The sequence below is a fragment of the Myxine glutinosa genome, chromosome 7 (assembly GCF_964187855.1).
Source record: "Myxine glutinosa chromosome 7, kmMyxGlut1.1, whole genome shotgun sequence".
NCBI lineage: Eukaryota > Metazoa > Chordata > Myxini > Myxiniformes > Myxinidae > Myxine > Myxine glutinosa.
The window spans coordinates 61,190,785-61,209,319 of NC_136267.1; the positions used below are offsets into that span (position 1 = coordinate 61,190,785).

Consider the following 18,535-nt stretch of genomic DNA (forward strand, 5'->3'; position numbering starts at 1 on the left):
GCTCGTTTCAAATCCCCCCACTTCATCTCGATGGGATTTAGATCCGGGGTTTGACTTTGCCATTCCAGAACCCTCCATTTCTTTCTTTTCAGCCATTCCTTGGTGGATTTACTGGTATGTTTAGGGTCATTGTCATGTTGCAAGGTCTACCTTCGGTTGAGCTTCAACTTTCCGAAAAAAAATATGGCCTCACATTATCCTCGAGCACCCTCTGGTACAATGAAGACTTCATAGTGGATTATATGATGGTGAGCTGCCCAGACCCTGATGCAGCAAAGCTGCCCAAACCATAATATTTCTCCCAGTATGCTTTACAGTTGGTATCAGGTTCTTGTGGTCAAATGCTGTCTTTGGTTTTCGCCAAGCATGTCTTCTGGTACTGTGGCCAAATAGCTCTACCTTTGACTCATCTGTCCAGAGCACATTGTTCCAGAAGTGCTGGTCTTTGCCTCGGTGTTCATTGGCAAACTTTAGTCTTGCCCTGATGTTCTTTCTGGACAGCCTCTTTTTGTGCAGCCTCTTTCTCATGGTAGACTCGTGCACTTTGACATCAACAGTGGCAAGAGCTACCTGTTGGTCCCATGATGACATTCTGGGGTTCTTCGAGACGACTTTCAGCATCTTGCGGTCTGCTCTCGGGATGAACTTGCTGGAGCGACCTGGCCTGAACAAATTGGCAGTTGTTTGGAATCTTCACTTGTAGATGATCTTCCGGACAGTCGAATGATCGATTTCAAATTGTTTGGAGATCTTTTTAAATCCCTTCCCAGACTCGTAGGCAACGATAACCTTCTTTCTGAAGGCCCCAGCGAGCTCTTTTGATCTGGGCATGGTGACACCACACACTTCAACAACAAAGAGCAAACCAAACTAAATGTCTGAGGTTTAAACAAGACAGGTTCCTCGAAGATCCTCTCTGATGATGTTATAATCATTTGCACCTGAGCTGGTGCACCTGATTCTAATTTTAGGTATTTGAAGTCGGGATAAATGTAGGGGTGTACTTACTTTTTCCACATGCGAAATTTGCATTTATGTTTACTTGCAACGGTACCCGCCCTATGGGCGGGGCTTCAATTGGGAAGCCGAAATGAAAAGGCAAAATATCAGAAATTGAAGGCAGATTTTTTTTTTTTAAACGATTCATATAAACATCCGTCAAATCATATCACACGGAAATCGTCAAAATCAAAACAGTATCTTTAGAATTTCAATAAAAGCCACATCACTGTTCATATTGGTAAATATTATTCCATCGTGTTTCAAATCGTGATATCAACTGTACGCTTTTCTTTAGGGAAAATAATTGAATGATTTTGTACCTCTTCTTCAGCTTAGAACTTCAGGATAGATGACATTGCTGATAAAAGTTCCTTTTATCGAATTGCACGAATATGTGAATTGTGATTGTGTTTCATTGTGATGTTTGTGCGGCGACGGGCGGTGTGTACCAAGGGCAGGGACTTAATAAATGGGAGCTGATGACTCTCGCTTACTGGGAATTTCTCGTTCGTGGGACACTGTCTCATTGTCTCAAGCCCCAGTCCCCATCACAGATGGGGCTCAGCGGTTTACCCGAGCATGACAGCGAAGGACAAGGTACACGCTGGCCCGTCCAGTGTAGCGCGCGTGCGGCCCCGGACATCGAAGGGCATTAGACGTTCATTAAGCATTAAACGTTCATTAAAGGATTACGAAACGAAAAACATTACGAAATTACGTTCACACCGTCACGTCAAACAGTCAAACACTACCGTGAACACATACATACATCGTCACAATGAGAACATCGTCACAATGAACGTTATGCGATCGCGAATGTTGTGCGGGAGTCGACCTGAGAATGCTTGAGACCAAAGCTGAAATTGGGAAAACTAAATAGGCTATTTTCCTCCCAGGGGTCCCAGGATTACCCACCCAAAATATCTTTGTGATCCATTCAGCAGTTATTACGGTACCTTCGAATAGACAGACGGACATTTGGTGAATTATAGTAATAATAATAATAATAATTCATTTATTTGGTAGAGCGCTTTTCAAGAAGCCCAAAGGCGCTTTGACAGAGTGGAAAACATAATGCATAACAATACATGAAAACAACAATTGCAAAAAGACAAGAATCAATAGGGAAATATTTAAAGCAAAAGGAGGGAGAAGGAGAAGAGATAGTCAGGGGTTAAATGCTGTGGGTTGAATGTTGAATGCAGTGTTGAACAGGTGGGTCTTTAGTGATGTTTTGAATGTGGTGAGTGAGGAGGGGTCTCTGATGGTGTGAGGTAGTGAGTTCCAGAGGGTGGGAGCAGCGATGGAGAAGGCCCTGTCCCCCCAGGATCTGAATTTGGTCCGGATGGAGGGGGTCAGGAGGTTGGTACCAGCAGAGCGGAGGTTGTGGGTGGGAGTGTGTCTGGATAGGAGGTCAGCCAGGTAGGATGGGGCCAGGTTATGGAGGGCTTTGTATGTCAAGAGGAGGATTTTGTACTGGATTCTCTGGGGGATGGGGAGCCAGTGAAGCTTGTAAAGGACGGGGGTGATGTGGTCACGGGTCCGGGAATGGGTGAGTAGACGGGCAGCGGAGTTCTGAATGTATTGGAGTTTATTGGTGATTTTTGAGGGTGAACCATAGAGGAGGCTATTGCAGTAGTCCAGACGGGAGGTGATGAAGGCGTGGATGAGGGTTTCTGCAGCCGTGGAGGAGAGGGATGAGCGGAGATGGGCAATGTTTTTCAGGTGAAAGAAGGCTGACTTTGTGATCTGTTTAGTGTATTTGTCGAAGGAGAGGGTTTGGTCAAAGATGACGCCAAGATTCCGGATGTGAGGGGAGGTGGATACTGGGATACCGTCGATGTTGAGGGCAAAGTTATGGGTGGATTTTGTGAGCGTTTTTGGGCCAATGATGATTATTTCAGATTTATCACAGTTAAGCTTGAAGAAGTTGATTTGAAGCCAGGATTTTATTTCAGTGATGCAGTTTGTCAGGATAGAGTGGGTGTCGGTGGAGACGGACTTGGTGGAGATGAAAAGCTGGATGTCATCGGCGAAGCAGTGGAATTGGAGACCATGACGGCGGATTAAGTGACCGAGGGGGGACAGGTAAAGGATGAAGAGGAGGGGGCCAAGAACTGAACCTTGGGGGACACCTTGGGGGAGGGGAGCAGTGGGGGATTTGCAGTTATTGATGGAGATGAACTGGCGTCTGTCAGAGAGATATGATTTAATCCAAGAGAGGGCAGTGCCGGTAACGTTAAAGGTGGATTCAAGTCGGGTGAGGAGGATGGTGTGATCGATGGTGTCAAAGGCAGCGCTGAGGTCGAGGAGGACGAGAATGTTGAGGTTGCCAGCGTCAGAGGAGAGGAGAAGGTCATTGGTGATTTTGAGGAGAGCAGTTTCAGTACTGTGGTTGGAGCGGAATCCGGATTGGAATGTTTCATACAGGTTATTGGCAGAGAGGTGATGCTTGAGTTGAGTGGCTACAGCGCAGCGCGTTCCAAAACTTTTGACAGAAAGGGTAGGTTGGAGATGGGTCTGAAGTTGTTTAGGGTGTCAGGGTTTAGACCAGGTTTTTTTTAGAATGGGGGTAACAGCAGCAATTTTGAGGGAAGGTGGGACGATGCCTGTAGACAGGGAGGAGTTTATTGTTGCAATGATAAGTGGAGAGAGAGCAGGGAGGGAGAGGCCTTGACAAAGCTGGAGGGGATGGGGTCAAGAGTGCAGGTGGCAGTTTTCATTCCTCTGAGGAGTTCAGAGAGGTCAGTAGGGGAGATTGGGGAGAACCGAGACAGGGGATGGCAGGACAAGGGGGGGCAGGTGGTTGGAGGGGGAGCGGGTGCGGCGGTGGTCAAGCTGTTGTAGATGTCAATTTTGCGTTGGAAGAAAGAGAGGAAGGAGATGCAGTTGTCTACTGTGAATGACTGGGTGGTGGTGTTCAGGGGGCGGAGGAGTTTGTTTATTGTCGAGAAGAGTGCTTTTGGGTTTCCGGAGCCAGAGTGGATAATTTGGGAGTAGTAGGCGGAGCGGGTGCAGGAGAGGGCATCTTTGTAGTGTTGTAGGTGGTCCTTGTAGGCTTGGGAGTGAACTGTGAGACCTGTTTTATTGCGGAGTCTTTCAAGTTGGCGAGCACGAGTTTTCATCAGGCGGAGTTCAGGGGTAAACCAGGGAGCAGAATGGGTGAAAGAAACTGTTTTGGTTTTTACAGGCGCAAGCTGGTCAAGGCAGGAGGAGAGAGTGTGGTTGTAGTAGTCAGTGAGGTCGGAAGGGGTGCGGAGGTCAACCAAGGGAGAAGTGGACATTTTTTCAGAGAGGGTGGATGAGAATGAGGTAGGTGAAAGAGCGTTTAGCTTACGGAAGGTGATAGTGCGATAATGCCTTGGTGCTGGGGTGGGGATGTTGATGGTCATAGTGATAGCTAAGTGGTCAGAGAGGGTGAGGTCGGAGCCAGAGAGATGGTGCAAATTTAATCCAGTGGAGCAGACAAGGTCCAAAATGTGACCACGGATATGGGTAGGAAAGTCGACATGTTGAGTGAGGTTAAAGCAGGTGAGTAAATCAGTGAAGTCAGTGGTTATTGTGGAGTCTGTGGAGTCCATGTGGATATTGAAATCACCAAGGAGGAGGATTGAGGGGGAGAGGGAACATAGCTGGGTCAGAAAGTAGGAGAAGTCAGACAGGAATGATGGGTGTGGTTTGGGAGGGCGGTAGACGACAGCCATGACTGACTGCGTGCGACCAGAGTTTAAAAGCCAGGTGTTCAAATGATGAGGATGAGGCGATGGGGATGAGGCTGGTCCTGATGTCTTGACGGTGGATAACGGCAATTCCACCACCTCGGCCCCCCGAGCGTGGTTTATTGACGTAGGAATATCCATTGGGTGTGGTGAGGTTGAGTGTGTAGTAGTCCAGAGGTTGTTGCCAGGTTTCGGTGAGACAGAGAAAGTCCAGTTTGTTATCCAGGATGTATTTGTTTAGGATGTGGCATTTGTTGTTGAGGGACCGGGTGTTGAACAGGGTGAGCTTGATGTTGTTTTGAACAGCAGGGATGAATTCAGTTGATTTAGCCAGGGTTCGTAGGCAGGAGGTGTGATTGTGTGCGTTGCTATGACCAGGTGCGCTGGGACGAAGAGTGAGAGTGCGCTGAGCCGACCAGAGGACGGGGATGGAGTGACCTGATTGCAAATATACAAACTTACGACCGGAGCCACGGTGAATGTACCTGGGTCGTCGGAGGAGTCAATTTGATTTGATGGCAGAGATGCATGATGGGGTGGAGCAGGTATTGAGCAGAAGGAGCCTTGCGGCAGAGTACCGCAGAGCCATGCCAGGCAGGAGCGGAGAGACGAGACGAGGCCAAGGTTGAGGAGGTGAAACAATGGTCCCAACCCACGGGAGCGGGCCCGAGGAAACGAAGGAGCCAGGTAGGTGAAGCCAGGAGCAGAGCCGGGACCAAGCAGAGGGCAGGCAGGAGCAAAGAGACGATCACGAGGCCAAGGTTGATCACGGCAAAGCGGCAAATGCAGCGGCAATCGACCGCCACCGCTACAAATCTAGATCACGGTGGGAAACCGCCACCAAACTGCTGCGATGGTCACAACCCACGAGAGCGTGCCCGAGGAAACAGCGAGCAGGCGAAGGAGCCGGGCAGGCGAAGCAGGGAGCAGAGCCGGGGCTTTTCAGAGGGAAGACTCAATGGCCAAAAAATCCGCACAACCACCAAAAAAAGCAAGCAACTGACAGTGGCCCGGTCGAAGAAGCGGCGAGCATGTGACGCCTGCGTCCTCTTCATACCGGACCGGAAGCCCAAATGTAAATTTTGTAAGATTTAGTAAGATTAGTAAGATTTAGTAAGATTAGTAAGATTTAAATTATACAATGGACTACAAAATGTAAATGTTTTATGATATTTGTTATATTATATCACTTTTATCTCTCAATATTGCTGAAATGAAGATCAAATAGCTGTATGTTGAAATGTGTTGAAAAAGTCAAAACTTTACATGGGGTGTACTTACTTTTTCACGTGACTGTATATATATATATATATACTAGCAGAGGTACCCGGCTTTGCACGGGAGTGGGAGGAGGAGGGGAGGGGGAAGAGGAGGGGAGGGGAACGGGGGGGGAGGGGGGGAGGGGGAAGCGGGGGAGGAGGAGGGAAGAGGAGGGGAGGGGAATGGGGGGGGAGGGGGGGAGGGGAAGGGGGGGAGGGAAGGGTGCGGGGGTGCCCAGGGGAAGAAGGGCCCCTCCCCTCCCCCTCCCCCCCCTTTCCCCTCCCCCCCCTCCCCTCCCCCTTCCCCCTCCCCCTCCCCCTTCCCCCTCCCCCTCCCCCCTCCCATCCCCTTCCCCCTCGTTCCCCTCCCCTTCTCTTCCCCCTCCCCTCCTCCTCCCCCTTCACACCAGGGGGGTTGACTCAGCCTGTCATCCCACCGAGGTCGGAAGTCGGAACTCATTGTCGTCAAATAAATGTAGCCTGTATGTTTCACTCTTTGTCACATGCCGTTGGTCCCATGTCAATCGGATGAAGTTGAAAAAGTAACGTTACGAAGGTTCTCTGGGACGTACTGATTCCGAATAATGAAGTTGAAAAATTAACGTTCCGAAATACGCTAATTACGCTAACAGAAGCGCTGGAGGGAGCACTGCGCTCCCTCCCTTAGATTCCCTCCCTCTTCTGCTCGCGCTAATTACGCGTAACACACTAATTTTAAAACCCGAAGTTTTTTTTAATTTTAAGGTGTGCTGTAGTCAGAAGCGCTAGAAGCGCTGCGCTCCCTCCCTTCGAATCCCTCTCTCTTCTGCTAGTGCTAATAATACGCTAATTTTAAAACCCGAAATTTTTTAAATGTTTATGTCTCCGTGACATTCCTGGGACCATCCCGAGTCGAACAGTACTTTCCGCTCGCAAATCCGTCCACGGGTTCTCGAGATCTTAGAGATCATACATAGATCAGGATACAGACACAGAGGCCAACTCTACTTTATATATATAGATATATATATATATATATATATATATATTGAACTGGTTAATAGTCTTGGTCATGATGTCTCTGATTATATAAAAGCAAATAAACCACCTGTTGTTGCATAAATAAATGTTTGCCTGAATTTATTTTGGGTTTGAAGGGGATGTTTGAATTTTCTGATTATTTTTTTTTCAGTTGTCATTTCCTTCCTTCATCCCTGGCCTTTACTGCGGATGTTCCCACACTAAATGAACACCAAAGTAGTGTGGCATAGGTCACCAGACTGGAAGGAGCAATATTTTAAATATTCAAACGCAAATGTTTAGTACAAAAATGCTTTTGGTGATTTCAACTTGATCAGGGCCAATGTTGATGGAAACCTCTGAAAATCCACTTGACTCTCTCCCGCACGCTGTCCCTTTTGACTAGTGCTCCATAGTAAAGACCCAAGGCAACCCGTCCCACCTGCTTTCATTTTTATTTTTCACTTGATGTTCACTCCTCATTGGACTGAAATCATTACCTCGTATTGGCAGGAGCGATGTTTGTGATCTTCTTGTCCTCTTCCCTTTATATATAAGGAAGTTTGTGATACCGGCCCAAAACCTCGTGTGTCCAATGGCATTTTTACCACATGGAAAAGAAGCAGCAAATCCGTTAAGTTCTTAAGTTAATTAAGCAAATCCATCAAGTTCTGGGGATGTCCCATAATACTGGGCCGGGAGGCGAATTGGACACGCCAATTGACGGATTTGCGCTGCTTATCCCGAGCAACCGATTCATATGAAGGTGAATGCAAATCCAAAGCAACAAATTATTGAGGAGCGCATTGATTGGTGTTAAGTGACATTGCATGACTGCTTTGCTTCTCGATGTAACGATAAAAGTACATTGAGAGTACGGGATGAGAATCTCGGCTGTTAAACTCTGTCGGCTGATTTTGAAAGTGAAAATCCACTAACTGACGGAAGTCTGACACCATCTAGTATGGGTTCAAATAATAAAGTTTAGGCCCATGTGGGTTCAAGATGGTCATCGGCTGAAGGTCCATTCGTGTGGGCACTGTAGAATTCACCAATAAAGAAGTAACATTCTTGATGGCGGACACGTATTTTGAAATTATCACATTGACTACTTGTGTGTTGCCCTATTGCAGCACACGACTGTGGGTAGCATCTTTGCTGGGGGATGTGGCTGTGCAACTGATTCAGTGCACCCTTGAAGGTTGTACTGTAGCTCAATAATTTGTAATTTTTTTCCAGGGTGCTCGCGATAGCTCACCCTTCCTGAAGGACAGCGTGAGATCTTTAACCTCCACCAACGAATGCAGCCAGACAGGACGACGAGTTTAATGTTCATCCGAGGGACGGCACATACTGATGAATCGCCCTGCCTGCGAAACACCAGGATGACAGTTTATAGCTGGGTCGTGATCCGAACCCTGGTTAGACAGCTCGGAGCGTGAATGTGTATACCTCTTGGGCTGAGGCTAACTTGCAGGCCCAGTGCAGCCAATAAGGCTAGTCCATCCATATTCGATGATGTACTATGACGATTTTCTTTTCTTTTTTTGACGAAAGTAATTTTTAATATCTAAATTTACTTGAAGAGATTTTTGAGTTTTATCTGGTTGTTTGCATGGTGAATGAGCTGTTTTTGATGTTTCGTTTACATTCGTACAATCCTTTACATCTCTCCCATGAGTCGTGTAAGAGTGCGGTGATCGTCATTACGTATCGGTACTCATTTGGGCATTCTTCCAGTGCCATGGCAGGCTAGGTACCGCCCTACGTACCAGATGGTAAGCTGCTCCGATGGTTTCAGGGATTTGTAAAGCACCGTTTTTGAAATACCAGTGCAATTTCTAAACATTGACAGACATTTAAATCTCACGAATGGAAGTTGCCCTGATGCATTTTCTGCACAAAATACCTGAGGTTTTCTTATTGAGGCTTGTATTTGTGTATTTACAGTAAATGCAAATATTTTCCTTCCTCGGCAAGTCAAGCCTACATGACCCGTTGCTTAAACATTCCCAACATTGTGATGGTCTTAGCTTGTTGTTTATCTTCACTTTCACTTTTGGCATTGGTGCAACAACCCAAAAATGGTCTGTGTGGGAGCTGCGGTGTTGAAGGCGCTGAGAGGTAAGAGTCGTGTTGGACTTACTCGGCAGAGCTGTGGACCGAGTTAGCACAAAGCTCTGACTCGAGGAGGTGAGCAAGGAGCGCGATGGTGCTTGACCCCTCATGACCCGGTGGGATTGGAGGGCTGGGAATGGCTGAGAAGCTAAGGGTTGCAAGGTTGGCTTGGTGAGCTCAGCTTGCAGCTATCCAGCTTTCTATGAATCGGTTGCCTCTAAAAAGACAAAAGGCCTTCAATGTTTCTTGTCACCACATGTGATTAGTGACCTCCTTTTGTTTGTCTTTTAGTTTCCTTGGCTGTAAATTTGTTCTGGGTACTTCCCATTAAATGTAGTTGCCAATAGGTTTTTTTTTTGGTTTTTTTTCTTCTTCCCCTTCTTGCTTTTATTTTCCACGAGGAAAACGAATGTTCAACCAAAGTCTTGAGGATCCTCTTTTTTTATTTTGGCTGAACGTTTGTAATAGTTCATATTTGGCCATATGGTGATGCTCCTTTGTGGGGAATGAATGCTGAAATTCGTATTTGCACCACATTTGCGGCATTCTTAGGCTTGAATGATGTGTGAGATGAGAACAAAGGGTGCTCTTTTGGGCCTGAGCATGCCACGTGTGGATGGCCTAGTGGGTGTGAGGTAGGACTGCTTGTGCCAGACTTTGTGTTCTCTATTTCCCACCGTCTGGACAATCATTTCTCTGTCGGAGCAAGAGAAGCTGTGGATGCACCGAGGAATGCTGGCCACTTGTGCTTGCGCCAATGAGCTCTTTCTGGCATCCCTGCTGGGCAAACATCCACATTGACACAGAGCCAAAGGTATGTCCTTGTGCTCACTCGTCACACTTCCCTGGGTCAGATGCACTCCTCTTGGCACTGATTCCTTTCTATTTCTTAGTTTAGGGAGTGTTGTTGATAATAATTTACCATTCCACTGTTTTGGTTTGTCTTTTTGTTTCCTTAGTGCTTGATCATTCCTTTTCACTTTCGTAATAGATAAGTTGATACTTCAATGAATACAGTCTCACCTGCATTTCAGGAGCTTCTAGTGCATTGATTTATTATTATTATTATTATTATTATTATTATTATTATTATTGTTATTGTTATTGTTTTTATTTTTTTTGTTGGTTTGCTTTTGTCATGAAAGTGTATATCATGAAGTTGTCTTCCACACCTCCTGGAAAGTTAACCTATGGTGTGTGACCACGGACCTCTTTACCCCCAAACCATCGTTATAAGCTGTTTATAAAAGCAGTGATCTTGAGAATTCTACGGCAGGCCTTACTTGACAAATTTGACTTTACATTTATATTGCGTAGATGTCGGTGCTGTTTGATTTGTTCACATGCTTTAAGTTTAACGAATGAATCACAAAGTTATTATTGAAGGAGCTGCGCTCCAACGCGAGTCAAAAGAATTGACGCGACCAAAGACGGAATTCGTCCGAGTTGCTTTATTGAAACAAAACAGCTCAGGTATTCTCTCAAGCCCGTTTATCGGGCAGCAATATATATACACATTTATGCCGGGGCGTTTGCCCGGGAAAACCGAGACCGGGCATGCCCGGGTGTCAAGGGCGAGTCCTGGAAAGGCGAGTCTGGACATGCCCGGGCGTCCTGGACGCGGCCTGGCAAGTCGAGGCTGGGCGTGCCCGAGCGCTCTGGGCGAGCCCTGGAAAGGCGAGAGCGGGCATGCCCGGACGCTCTGGGCGAGCCCTGGAAAGGCGAGTCTGGACATGCCCGGGCGTCCTGGACGCGGCCTGGCAAGTCGAGGCTGGGCGTGCCCGGGCGCTCTGGGCGAGCCCTGGAAAGGCGAGAGCGGGCGTGCCCGGGAGGTTCGGGCGTGCCCGGGAACAGCGAGTCCGGGCATGCCCAGGAGAGGCGCGTCTGGGCCCGTCCGGACGAGCCCTGCATGGCGATCGCACCCTGGCCGCGTCCTGGCAGGTGCAAGGCGATTGTGTACATTCAGCGGGAACCGCTACATTATAACAATTAAATTAATCCCTTTCTTGCAATACATTGGTTTCCTCTCCACCGTGGTGACTGGAGAATAGTTCTTCCTGATATATTCTACATCTGTGCTCCTTCTGAAGACTCCATTTTGGAGTTGTTGTTTTTGTTGTTTTTTGGGGATTTTTTGTTTTTTTTTAGAGAAACTGTTCAGAACCTTTTCTGTGCATTACTAAGTAATAAGATGCGTACATTACATTACATTGCATGACATAATAAAAAGCGACATTAATTTTTTTGGGCCCTTATAGCATCGCTGCTTCATTCACCAGACGAAGGCTGCGATCAGCTTGGTTTAAATGTTAACAGATTCCTTTAGCTCAAGTTCTTCAAATTGTAAACCCAATGTGTCTGACTGTTTCAAAATTTTATTTTTGGTACTCAAAATCTTGGCTCATAGAAGAGTGAGGTGATGGTGGGTAGAAGGGAAATTTTTGAACTCTAGAACAGGCAGATGCAACATTCAAGGAAATTAACGAACAGGAAAGGGAGAGAGGTGAGGGAAGGAAACGGTAATCTGCTCGCAGTTTGTGAGCCAGAAATTTACATTGCGTTACCATCATTTGGTCAGCAATCCAGCCACCCCCAACCTCCCTTTTCCACGTCCCCAACCCCTCCTCCATCCTTCAATTCTCCCCACCCAACCCTTGACACAACATTGCTAGACGTTGCTATTTGACTTGCTGACAAATGTCACACTCTCACAGTTTCTCTCCAAAAGGTCTGGTGAATCCTCCCATCTACTTTTTTAAACAATCCTCTTGTTTCACTCATTCAAATTTTTGTGCTTCACTTTGAGCCATGATCTGTCTTGGACGAACCATGTTTCCAAGTTGGCCTCCACAGACAGTCACTGACAGGGCATCATCTGGCATGCAAAGTCCTTCCTTGGCACACCTGAACTCGTATCCACTGACCAGGCTTTCATCCACAGCTTTATGGAGTGCTGCTCTCCCCTTTGGGCTGGTTTCCCTGCCTCATCTTGCTCGCCTTGATTCTGACCTTCAAGAAATCAAGGCCTTCAAGATGAATGGAATCTCCCATGATGAAGCTGTCTATGGGCCGAACACTTTTCATATCACAGATGGGTTGGTGGTCTGTCTTCTACCGCCTTCTTTCTGGTCTTGGCCCCTTTGCCCTTTATCCCCTCTCTAGGTTTCTACAGGACACACATGTTTCTCATTAAAACCCCCTTGGAAATTTGACCCCCTTGTAAGGAAACTCCCAAAATCCAGGATCACTTCTCACCTCCACTCATTCGTGCCTTTTTGCCCCACCTGTGGAACCACCCTCAGTCTCTTCAATGTCATTTTTCCCTCCAGGTCTTCAAGACAGCTGTTCATCACCATCTCAGATAAACCACCATTAATCTTTTCTACCCCTGTTAACCCTCCCTAAGCCCACTTTCCAAGTTTCCAGTTTTCCCTTCCTAAGAGTTTGTGGATGTATCCGTCTCGTTTACCCCCTGTTTCCTCCTCGAGCCCTCATTTCTCCCCACATTCCTCATTTCTCCAAATCTCCCTCTATTTTGTCCCTCAACTCTGCCTGTTGGCGTGTTTCCCCTTGGGTTCCAATCCTGGATGGGTCAGAGATAGATCACCTACTTTTCATGAAGGACACCGTGGTATCTAACGTCCACCAACTAAACCCGGCAACCGCGAGTCCCAGTTTAACATCCATCCGAGGGATGGATGGTACACACATTGATGAATCATCCTGCCTGTGAAACACCGGGCTGACAGTTTATAGGTGTCTTGGGATTAGAACCAGGCGCGACAGCTTAGAGTATGCGTACCCAGGCGCTGAGTATGTGTACCTCACTACCATTTGGATAAAAGTATAGGCTGTGATATAATTGCGGTGTTGTGAATCTTTGGTGGCCTGGAAGGAAATATCACATGACAAGCATATTAAGCATACAAGCATATATGTAGAAATTCAAGTCTTAGCTTGGAGTACAGTGTAAATTGACATGAAAATAGCCCAACCTGGACATTTTTGGTGCTAAATGCTTCATATGATTGTCATGTATCTGCAGAAATAATTCTCACAAATTCAAACCTGGGGAACCCTGTTTTTTATTTGGTAAAAGTATGACCTGTTACAAGGTGTGCCAAGGATGGACTGCAGACTGCCGATCTGAGGGATGAGGTATGGAGCGGCAGAGAGTGAAGTCATCAGCAAAGAGATAGAGAGGATTTTCCAGAGAGTCGGAGAGATCATTGATGAAGACCAGAAAAAGCACAGGGCCCAGAACACTGCCTTGGGGAACTCCAGCCTGAACAGGAAGGGGAGATGAGAGAAATCCATCCAGGGCCACACGTTGACTATGGCCAGAGAGGAAGTCTGCAAGCCATGAGTGGAGATTTCTATGAATATCATAGGAGGAGAGTTTGGTGAGCAGAGCGGTGTGCCAGACCGTATTGAAGGCATGTGATATGTCAAGGGAGACAGCTCTGATTTCCTCTTTGGCATTAAGGACCTCCATCCATTGTTGAGACAGCAGAAGCAACATGTCCGGAGTAGAATGACCTGGTCTGAATCCAAATTGATGATCTGAGATCAAGCCATTGGAGAAGAGGAAGGATTTGATGTCAGAGGCGATGATTGATTCCATGACCTTGCTGATTATTGGGAGCAGGCTGATTGGTCTATAGTTGCAAGGATCTGTTTTAGCACTTTTTTGTGTAATGCAGTAACATTGGCTGATTTCCAAGCTGATGGCAGATGACCTTGAGCAAAAGAGGGTGAAGAGAACAGAGAGAGGGAGTGAAAGAGCGGAAGAACAGGATTTTAGGACCCGTCGCCTGATGCCGTCAGGTCCAGTTGCAGAATCAGAGTCGAGGGTTGACAGAAACTTTTCCACCTTGTCAGGAGGAAAGGACACAGAGTCCAGGAGCAGCTGGGTACGACTGGGTACGGTGGGTACAGAGAGGGATGGGTTTGGGACACAAGATTTAGAGGCAAACACAGAGTTGAGGCATTCGGCTTTTTCGCGTGCGGAGTCAGCCGTGTAGCCGTTTGAGGTGAAGGAGGGGATGGAGGGGGAACAAACACCAGAAACAGATTTGACCAGACGCCACCAGGATTTGGAAGAGGGAGACAGATAAGAGAGTTCGGTCTTAAGAACGGAGAGATATTGTTTCCTGGCTCTCCTGAGGGTGGACACACACTTATTTCGGGCTTTGTGAAAGGAAATGAGATTTCCTTCCGTTGGATTTGCTTTCCAGGAGACGAAAGCAAGTTGTTTCTGGGCAACAGCCTCACCACAAGATTCCGGGTACCATGGACGGGAGGAAGGGTATGACAACTGAAGACGAGATGGGATAAATCTGTGCATGAGAGAGAGCAACTTTAACATGAGGAACTTTAACAAGGAAATGATCAGAAGAACCGATTGGAGCAGAAGAAGAGTAGCAGACATTTGCAGGGAAGTTAGTCATAACCAAGTCTAGAAGAGAAGATGCTCCGTTGACTGAGATCCGGGTCGGGAAATTGATAGATTGTGTGTCGCAGAGTGAGTCGTGTGAGTTTTAACCACCCAGTGAGTCGCAGAAGTCCTTTGCTGAGGCGCCATGGCTGGTGTGAGAGGAACTCACACCCAATTGGCATGATGACAGTTGAAGTCGCCACATATGAGGAAGGGAGAGTTGGGATGAGTGGATAGAAGTTGGTCCATGTTGTCGGACACGGAGATGTAAATGGAGTCGGTTTGATCAGTTTAAAATATATTGAGCGTGATCATTATACACGATCATTATACATTATACGTGATCATTATACACAACAATTATATTAAAGAATATAAATTTATGATATCATCGCTCACGTGGTCTAGCAGCCATATTGGATAACTAAAAAAAAAAAAAACCTTCAAAAACAGAAGAGTTGGCCAAGTTGACTGCACAGGGTAAATATTCTATGAACACCATCTCGTTTTGAGGGGTTATGCATTAGTTAATTTGGGGATGTGATGTAATATTGTGTAAAAATGGATGTAAACTTTTTCAGTGTGACTTTGTGTTTAGTCTGTCAATGTTGTACCGGTTAATGTTATGTTAAAATATGATTGGGCCTGGAGTTTGAAAAGTAGACATAACCACTTTAAGAAATGTTGCCATTGCTGTAAGTTTCTAAATATGTATTGTAATTTAGGGTATGCTATACATTATAACCCAGGGTGTGCATGTCTCGAAGGTGAAACATTAATGATCCATATATTTGACTTAATTTTACACCATAATGAGAAATTCATAAATATGTGAATATGTATACGGCACGTACTTGTTGCAAAATTAAGTACAACTTGTTTTTAAAGTACAACTTTCTAAATCGATCATATAGGAGCCACAAACTTGGGACAGGGACACAATATATTGTATGTTTGTGTTTGCCTCTAATTTTATTGATAAATTAGTGCATAGAAAATGTTTACTTAACAGAAGTTAACATCATGACACCCCATTGATGGCCATTTTGAAATTTCCCCAAAAACGTATTTCCACAAGAGTAAATTTGTGAGGATTTTTTTCACATTCTCTTTCCACAAGAGAATGTGACCATTTCAACTTCTAATAAGGTGTTTAAAACAAAAATATGGTTATTATCGAAAATGTCGGTCATTGTCAATATCTACTGGACCATAGCTAGTGAACAAGTTTCCAAGCGGCCAATTGCAACCCGACCATGTTTCAGCAGTAGTTGTGTGCAGGACTCTGAGGAGGATATACCAAACTGGTTGTGTTGATTCAAGTTGTCAAGGGAAAAAAAGCCACAACCCTCCAAAAGTGATGATGTTAAGTACCTCCAAGTATTTTCTCTATGTCATGGACTACGAGCAAAAGTGCCCGGCGTTGCTGGGTAACAATGAATCACTTCCTGATGGGAATATGATATACGCAATCTGTGTCCATCATCTAGAGGGAATTTAAAAAATAGATCGCAGGTACAGTCGACTCTGATGCAGTGGAGTGACACCTTATTCCATGCAAGTTACACTCACAAACTGCTTACGAAGTACCAGGCTATGCTTCTGCAATTTAATAAACCATTCATGTACGACCATGACATTCTTTTGCTCCTTCAGCTGATAGTTTCGTTCAGTTTCAGTAACACACACACACACAGTAACACACACACACACACAGTAACACACACACACACAGTAACACACACACACACACAGTAACACACACACACACAGTAACACACACACACACACACACACACAGTAATACACACACACACACACAGTAACACACACACACACACAGTAACACACACACACACACACAGTAACACACACACACACACACAGTAACACACACACACACAGTAACACACACACACACACACAGTAACACACACACACACACAGTAACACACACACACACACACAGTAACACACACACACACACACAGTAACACACACACACACACAGTAACACACACACACAGTAATACACACACACACACACACAGTAACGCACACAGTAACACACACACACACACACACACACACACACACACACAGTAACACACACACACAGTAACACACACAGTAACACACACACACAGTAACACACACACACAGTAACACACACACACAGTAACACACACACACAGTAACACACACACACAGTAACACACACACACAGTAACACACACACACAGTAACACACACACACAGTAACACACACACACACAGTAACACACACACACACAGTAACACACACACACACAGCAACACACACACACACAGCAACACACACACACACAGTAACACACACACACAGTAACACACACACAGTAAAACACACACCGGCACCTGTCTCGTATACGGCATAGCGAGATGCGTATATATCTATCACCTGCACCGATGTTGAAAGGTGAGATGTGTATATCTATCACCGGCACCGATCTCGTATAGCTAGATGCGTTTTACCTGACAGTTAAATTTTAAAAAGATGACACCAGAACTAGAACCCCAGCCTCGCTTAAATAAATGCATATATACACCGAGTTATATAATCGCAAGATATTGTAAATTTTGTCAGATTTCACTCCAGATTTGGACATTTAGTCTACAGCATCCAATCCTCCTATCCGAATCTAGATTTTGATGATATGCTTCACTTATGCAATTATAATCTATCGTGTTTCCAAGGCAAGGCACGTTTGAGTAGGCCGAAACAAAATGGCGGCTTACGAACCCAGCGAGGTGCAGTGGGCTGACCAAGATTGTGGGCCGCCATATTGGTAAACCACCAGGTCTATGAGCACCTCGTTAATCATCTTCAAAAAGGATGTCATAACACACCCAAACACCCAGTTTTCATCCTCACAATCTGTTGGAGGTCCAGGTGTATGCATGCAAAGTTTGGGGCCGCTAGGTTTCATGGTTTTGGAGTTGTGGAGGAGACGGACGGACACTGCCTTTTATTAGTATTATAGATTCCGTTTTAAAGATCTTGCAAATGACCATGCTGGAAGTGCAGGTGTTGACGAACATTCAAGATAAGTGCACATTTGTGCAATGTGGTATCGATGTTGTGGAGCTGCCTGAAAATGTTTACTGAAGAGAGTAAGAGGGAGTGGCAAAGTTGTTATTTCTACAGTTTCTTATTTCCAAACTGCAGTTGTACATGAAACATTATTACCCCGCACACGTGAAACGAAAAGTGGGGTCAAACAATTGGTTCATGTCTGTCCGTCTGTCTCTTACCAGTTTATGATCAAGGAACAACTTGTGTAAATCGACTTTTATTTCAAACATGAATCCTAAGACAAGTTTGCCGTTTTACAGTACCTTAGCTCGAAATTCATCTCGATCGCACATCAGAGAATGAATGAATGGTCGTTTTAAGGCCATTTTCCCCGTTAGAGTGGGGGTTAGCCTTGCGGGCCCCATGACAATCATGGTTCCCTGTTTGAGGCAATGTTTTTATGGCCTGATGCCCTTCCTGACGCCAACCCTTGGTCACGCTCTTACGATGCGCAGGGATACGGTGTACCTATTCTAAATTGGGGTACACACCGTGATCATTCATCCCAAGCAAGCTGGTACTCAATTTGCCGACCTCGGAAGGATGACAGGCTGAGTCAACCCCCCTGGTGTTAATTCAGCGATCGACCGGGATTCAAACCCAGGATCCAAGGATCCCAAGCCGGCACCCTAACCGGCACCCTAACCGCTAAGCCAACACCAGGCTCAGAGATCAGAGACAGAGGCACATCAGAGAGGAATGAGATATATTTTTTCCTCTGTCTGCCTGCCTGGCACTCAAACAAAATAGGAAATAATTTCTAACAGGAAACTTAGCTTTTAAGGACGTTACAAAGGACACAAACACCAGGCGTGAATAACTAATGTAACGTGCTAGATAGGGTAAAATGGCAGTAAAACCCGGAATTATTTATGCGCCTTTAAAC

At 45.9% G+C, this 18,535-nt stretch overlaps 1 protein-coding gene across 4 annotated transcripts in view; it reads left to right on the forward strand.

Moving 5' to 3' along the window:
- Positions 1 to 18,535, forward strand: part of LOC137431283 (transmembrane protein 198) — an 83,900-nt gene that overhangs the window by 20,301 nt on the left and 45,064 nt on the right. Inside the window, exon 1 of one of the 4 annotated variants that reach the window (XM_068122442.2) lies at positions 9,808 to 9,911. The exons of the other annotated variants lie outside the window; for them this stretch is intronic. The gene's annotated coding sequence lies outside the window, so the exon portion shown is untranslated. Of the gene's footprint in view, positions 1 to 9,807; positions 9,912 to 18,535 lie in introns of those variants that run through there. 4 annotated transcript variants of the gene reach the window in all.